Raw genomic sequence first — 7,311 nt, 5'->3', positions numbered from 1 at the left:
TGGACAGTCAGTCAGGGACTCAGGCTCCTTCTGCCTTGGAGGTCTCCACTGGACTGTGTCCAGCTGGAAGATGGAGGAGGAAAGGGTGTTGGGGATTTTATGGGCCAAGCCTGGAGATGGCCTATATCAACTTCCTGCACATTCCATTGGTCACTAAACATCGAGGGAGACGGGGAGATGTGTTCTCGGTATATTATGGGTTGAATTGAATCCCTCCCAAAAGGCGTCTTGAAATCCAAACTTCTAGTAACTTAGAATGTGACCTTGTTTGGAAATAGTGTCTCGACAGAGGTAATTGAACGAAAATGAGGTCTTTAGAGTGGGCCCTAATCTGACGGGAATCTTTATGCAAAAAGGAAATTTGGACACAGAAAGGCATGCAGAGAGAGACAACGACGTGAAGACACAGGGAGAGCACCATCTGCAGGTGGGGAATGCCTGAGGCTGCTGGAAGCTACGAGAAAGGCCTAGAACAGAGTCCCTCAGCGCCCTCAGAAGGGAACAACCCTGCCGACTGACACCTTGATTTCCAGCTTCCAGCTTCCGGAACTGTGAGACAATAAATTTCTGTCGTTTAAGTCACCTAATTTGTGGTACTTTGTGATGGCAGCCCCAGGAAGCTAACAACACAAGCTATGTGCCCAGGTTTTGGGAGCGTTCAGCCAGCTCTGCTACGCAATCTTTGTGTCAAACGGAAGAAAAGAGATGGCTCTTACGGCCACACCTGACACCTTCATTGGTTCTACCGCCCTTCGCAAGGCCCTCTCCCAGGTTCCTCTCTGAAAAATAGAGAGGAACTTTGCTGTTATCACCTTATTTTTTTTCTCTTCCTTGGTCCACAGGTGCAAAAACCCTGCCAACATCTTGCTAACTGACCTTAAGCAAATCCCCTTACTTTGTGGGACTCAATTTCCCTCCCTGTAACACGGGAGCATTCTCCTCCCCTCAACAGAGGAGTCGGTTATGAAAACGATGCTGTGACACTTTGGAAATATGGCCTGCTGCCTCCGCCCGAGACAGCAATACTCACTGTAGCTGGAGAGGCTGTAAATCCTCCCAGCTGACTACACAGAGCTGGACAGGACCCAGCACCTGGGAAATTGAGCTGGACTGGTGAGTGGGAGCTGGCGATAGCGGCTCGGCACAGGGGAAAGGCCTCTTTGTCCGCCAGGCCTCCTCCTTCCCCCTGAGCCAGGGGATTGGGCCAGGGCCAGGAAGGGATGCACTGAACTGGAGGCCCTGGGCGTTAGCAGCCAAATCTGCCGTCTTGCTGAGACCTGGCATAGCAGGTGAATGACAGCCTGGAAGATGGAGAACTAGGGGAATAACAGTGATGTTAATGCTGCCTTTACTGAAGACTACTTTGTTTCAGGTTCTGTTTCCGATTGTCTAACAATTCTGCAAGATGGGGAATGTGGGTCGTGCAGTCAGTGGGCAGGGTCTGGGTGGGTTTGCATCTACGCTGTCTTGGGCTATTTTAATCTTGGTTCAAAGCTAGTTACTTCACTGCCTTTGCTTCAGGATCCTCATTAGAAAAATGGTGATTAAAATGATGCCACTTCACAACCCAGGGTTACTCCCAGCAGCTCTGGGTCAAGGGACAAAGGGCAGGGTCAGGGAAGAAAAGCAGGAGGCAGAAGATGAAGCCTTTGTCTGCACAGGCATCCTCCCACCGACACACTCCGTTGCCCCAGGGAGCTGCTGGCAGCCAAGTTCTCCTGGCTGCTGGCAGAAGGCGGATTCCTGAGCCCACTCCTGTGGTCTCTGCCTTCTCCGAAAAGCAGATCTTCAGACTCTACTGGCCAGAACGAGGGTGAGGGCAGAGGTGAACATTAAGTGAAGGAACACTCATATGGCTCTCAGAATAGTGCCTGGCTCAAGGCAAGTGCTCAGTTAATGTTGCCCTTTATTATTATCCCCATTTTACAGATTGACAGACTAGAGATTGGAGATGTTCAGTGAGTGACTGAACTGGATTTGAACCCAAGGCTGACAGACTCTAAAATCTGTGTGTAGGAGTTATGTGTGCACACACACATGCGTGTTTACATTCAGTTAAAAGACGTGGGCTCTTTCCTCATCTAGTACCCCAGAAGAGGCATATGGTCTTCAGTTTCAGAAAATAAACAGGTTCCTTAGGAACTTGGTGCTTGGAAAGTGAACTGAACCATATGGGCAAGAGACACCTGTCTTTTTTTAGCAGTTCTTTCTCCCCTTTCCTCCCCTTCCTTCCTTTTTTCCTTCTGCCTCCATTTTCTCTCCTTCACCCCTCCCTCCCTCTTCATCTTCTCCTATGTGAAAGGGTCTGTCCTACTCACTGGTCAGCTCTTCCCACTAAGGAGTGGGTTTTCCTCAGTCAGGGACAATGGAGGGTCAATAGCCTGATCTCCAAAAGGTTTGTCTCCAAAGGGACAGGGCCTTACAGCACCTTTTCCTCAGATGCACACATCTATTGCCCCCGCTTCCTATTTCTGAAGATAGTGTGAAAACCAAATTTTCTTAATGGAAGCTGAAAGTGCCCCACTTTAGGGCCACAGGAGAAGCTTTGAGCACGTGAGTAAGGAGCAGGACCCAGAGCTCTGGGCAGCAGAGAGGAGCTACAGGGGACGTGCTCCTGACACAGGCTGGCAGAGCTGGAACCCAAACCCCCTGTGCTGCCACAGACCCAGCCGCTCAGTGGGAGCTGCTGTACCAGCTCTGGGAACAGGTGGGCCTGGAGTGAGTGCCAGCTGCTGCTCATGAGCAACTCACTTTTCATCCCTGAGCCTTGGTCTTCTCATCCATTAAATGGGTATAATAGTACTTGGTCATAGCATCTGAGGAGATCAGGGCACACTAAGCATTCAGCAACATCTGGCTCAGGGTTTTTGTTCATGGTATCATTAGTTTAGGAAATGGTATTCCATCTATTCAAATTTCTGTTCTTAGGGAGCTTCTTGCCCTCTGTTCAAGGGAGCTTGTCTTAGTCCATTTGGGCTGCCGTAACAAAATACCATAGATTGGTGACTTATAAACAACAAACATGTATTACAGTTCTGGAAGCTGGAAGTCCAGGATCATGGCACCAGTAGATTTGGTGTCTGGTGACAGTCCACTTCCTGGTTCGTTGATGGCTATTTTTTGTCTGTCCTCACATAGTGGAAGGGCAAAGGACCTCCCTGGGGTCCCCTTTATAAGGGCACCCATCCCATTCATGAGGGCTCTGCTCTCGTGACCTAATCACCTCTTAATACCATCACATTGGGAGTTAGGATTTCAACATATGAATTTGGGGACTGGGGGCCACAAACATTCAGGCTATAGCAGGGCCTGAATGAGGGGCCCTGATAACGGTGTGGGGAGAGGAGAGGACTGTACTCCCCACCATGTCATCTCCCAGCGCATCCTCCTTTTGATGAGTTTTTGAGCACCTATTATGTGCCAGACACTTCACTGGACACTTGGATTGACACATTTCAATTGGGACAAACATTACTGAGCACCTGTTATGTGCCAGGACCTGTGCCAGTGCTGAATATCCAGAGATGAAGACGGGAACATCCTTCCCTTGAGGAGCTCACAGTCTAATGAGGAAAAGCTATAATGAGACGGTGACAGACTACAGTAAGTGCTTCAGTTCATTCCACTTGTTGTTTCGAACAAGAGTCACCGAGCACCTAGTACGTGCCAAGCCCCGTGCTGGGTGCTGTGGGTGTAGACATGAGTAAAACAAGACCCCTACTTGGGGAACCGAGAAATTAACAAGCAATCATTCAAGAGGGTTCCAAAGCACCCAGATGGCGGTAAGCATAAGAAATCATTGAAAACTTCCATGTGGGGGTGACCCCGCCACTGAGGCTCTGAGAGTGAGCAGGGGCAGGGGAATCCTAGAGAAGAGCCATGTGTAGGGGAGACTTCTAGGTCTCTTGCTGCTGACAAAAGCACTTATGCTGCCTCGAAGGGATGAGGAAAGGTTTCTTAGAGAGGCGTCCTGAAGCATGAGTAGGAGCTCAGGGAGGCAGAGTGGGTGAGGACACTTCAGACAGAAGAGACAGCATGTGCAAAGAAACGGGAGGATCACTTGCAAGAGGTCTAGCAGGGAGGTAAGCAGGGGGCAGATCCAAGCAGACTCCTTAGATGATAACTAGTTTGGAGGACTTGAGCCTGGGCGATGGGAAACTAATGGATAGGCTCAGAGATGAGGTCAGATCAGGGTCTGAGAAAATGAATCCTCTAGGAGACTGGATAAGGAGGGAAGGAGAACAGTTAAAAAGGAATCAGACCTTGGACCTACTCTGAAGCCTACTTACCTTAAAAATAGGGGAGACAATGATGCTAAATGTCTAATAGACAACCTTCCAGCAGCTGCAGGGCACATCCACTGAAGCATCAGGTCATGGCACCCAGTATCACCCGTTATACGGAACCAGGGCCTGCAAATACTGGGCACTTACTAGGCACAGATCTATGCCTGTGCGGACGTACAATGTGCTGGCTCTCTCAGAACCTCAGTCTAATGTGAAGGACAATCCAGGGAGGCACATGCTGAGATGAGAGGGAGCATCAGAGAAAACTCATAAACTTTGGAACCCTCGGGTGTTAAAAAGAGAGGTTGAATAATCTCCCACCCAAATAAATACCTCTGGGCTCAGGGGGCCAGCCCTCACCCCTAGATACTCTCATAAGCCCACTGTCTTTGCTGTGTTCTCCCAGAAACAGACCCTGAGGCGAAGATTTAAGACAAGTAGTTTATTTTTATTCGAGAGGTGCCCCCAGGAAGCACTAGCCCCCTACCATTAGAAAGTGAGACAGGCCAGGGAAGGAAGCCAACAGCGGGTGCATTACTGGGCAGGTTACCACTATGGGAGGCTGGGGCTCCATCCCACCGAAACATGTGGGAGACTGGTACATGCCTCTGAGTTTTCCAATCCAGTGGTAAGGAACTGGGGTATTTATCCACCCATTCATGTCCGTTCATGCCTGAGAGCTGCTCCTAGGGGTGCCTGCCCTGTACTGGCTGAACACAAAAATCTCCTCCCAGTCAGAGAACGACCCCTGGCAGACAGAAGGTAGTCTTTTAAGTGCTGAGGGCAGGACTTCTACAGCTTGTGCTTATCCCAACAGTACTGATCATCAGTGTTAAATGTAATTGAAATGGCTCAAATAATCACTTATTTAATGTCTTTCCCCGAATTTAATGTCTCATTCCATTTGTGGGAGAGTAGAATCGACCTGAGGATAGAGACTGCATCACCGCTTAATACAACTTTCACCCGTGGGTGGATCTAGTTCAGTGTCTGGCACAAGGCAGGTGTTCAATAGATATTTATTGAATAAATGTAATTTGGAGGTTGATAAGTTCACAGTAAAGGCCCGGTTCTCTCTGAATGCTTTCTCTAGCCCCCTATCTGCTTCTCTCCTCTCCTGTCTCCAAACCTCAAACCTGGTATAGCAGGGCCTGCAAGATGTTTCCAAATATCTATCTATCTATCTATCTATCTATCTATCTATCTATCTATCTATCTATCTATCTATCATCTATCTATCATCACCTAGCTAGCTAACTAGCTAGCTATCCACGTGACCCTTGAACAATAAAAGTTTGAACCGCATGAATTTTTTTCAATAAATATACAGTCGATCCTCCATATCTCCTGGTTTCTCATCTGTAGATTCAACCAACAGCAGATTGAAAATAGTATTTTCCATCCTTGGTTGGGAACCCATAATGCCAAGGGCTGACTATATGCATTGTTCTATACCATTTTATATAAGAGACTTGAGCATCCAGGGATTTCAGTAACTGTGGGGCATCCTGGAACCAATCCTCCATGGATACTGAGGGATGAGTGTAGTTAAGTTTTTAGTGAGTCAAAAGTTATTTATACACGAATTTTCAACTGCGAAAGTCGGCACCCCTAATCTCCGTCTTGTTCAAGCGTCAGCTATATTTGCCTTCGTCTAGAGTAATAAAAGCCCTAATATTTAACCTTGCAAGTGACTGCTTAGAATAAAATATACCTTCCCCAGCCTCCTTCAAAGCTAAGAGTGCCCATGTGTCTAAGTTACAACCAATGGGTGGAACTGACAACTGCATTTTTCAGGATGTGTCCTTACAGTGGAGGTGCATCCATCTTCTTCCCTCTTCCCCTTGCTGGCTGGAATTTGGATATCATGGCTGGAGCTGGAGCAGTCACCTTGGATCATTACTGGAAGCCTTGGCCCATGAGAAAGGTGGAAGCCAGAAGAGCTCAGGACTCTGATGATCAGGCAGCTTCTGCTCCAGCCCTGGGCGGAACATCTGGCCCTGCTTTACATGGCTGAGCCCTTGGTTATGCTATCGTTATTTGGGGTTTTCTGTCACATGCAGCTGAACAAACTAATCTTAAGTGACACACACAAGGTGACCATTAGATTAACTTCTGGGAAGAGGAAGGAATAAGAGACTCCCAAGTAGTGAATGGAGAGGAGGATCCATCTTGCTGAAAGGGAGCCTGGGGATCATCCCACCGGCTGTCTCCTACCTCTTCCTCCTACCTCCTCCCCCTCCCACTTCCCCAGACAGAGCCAGCCTCCTCAGGGCTTGGAGAAGTTCTGTTCTCTCTCTCTCTGAGAACAACTACTCCAACAGACTCTCTCTCCCTTTGGAAAGTTCTAGACATGCCCCACAGCAGGTCCAGGGCTGAGTGCTACTGACATCAAAGTTCTTGGGGGAAGGAGAGAGGGGGGTGATTCCTTTTTCTTACCCGGCTCCTGCACCCGGGAACATAAACTCAGCGCCTTCTTAGCACTTTCCCACAGCCTGCTGTGTTTGGGGGGGTCTGCGTAGACACAAAGGCAGGTAAAATACAGAGAGACAAAGATATAGGAGTCATAGGGAACAGCCATGAACACACGTTGACACGAGGACACAGAGGTTCTAAGAGCAGAGCGATTCGGAGCAGGGGCCGTGGGGAAAGGTCTGGACTCTCCCCCACCAGCAGGGCTCCATCCATCCATTTGTTGTCTCCCCTCTCCTTCCCCAACCTTGGCTGTCCCAGGGCTGCCTTTGGGACAGATGTCGAAAATAAGGAGAGGTCTTAGAAAGGGGGTAACTCCACTGGGTAAATCTGTCTTTCTAGTCACGCGCAGTTCTTGGGGTTATACTTTTTGGTAGGAGTCTAATGGATAGTGTGACCCTGGACAAGTCCCATGAGCTTCTCCGGCCTCGTTTTCCTTTGGGGTACCCTGAATCGGTGGGGGATGGTTTGGCTTGCCTTAGCCGGGGGCACCCGGGAGAAGGTCAGGGCGCGGGGAGAGGGGGCGCGGGGCTTGGTACCTCCCGGCCTGGGA

Source organism: Pteropus alecto, unplaced genomic scaffold (assembly GCF_000325575.1).
Source record: "Pteropus alecto unplaced genomic scaffold, ASM32557v1 scaffold7, whole genome shotgun sequence".
Lineage (NCBI taxonomy): Eukaryota > Metazoa > Chordata > Mammalia > Chiroptera > Pteropodidae > Pteropus > Pteropus alecto.
This window is presented reverse-complemented; position numbering follows the sequence as displayed.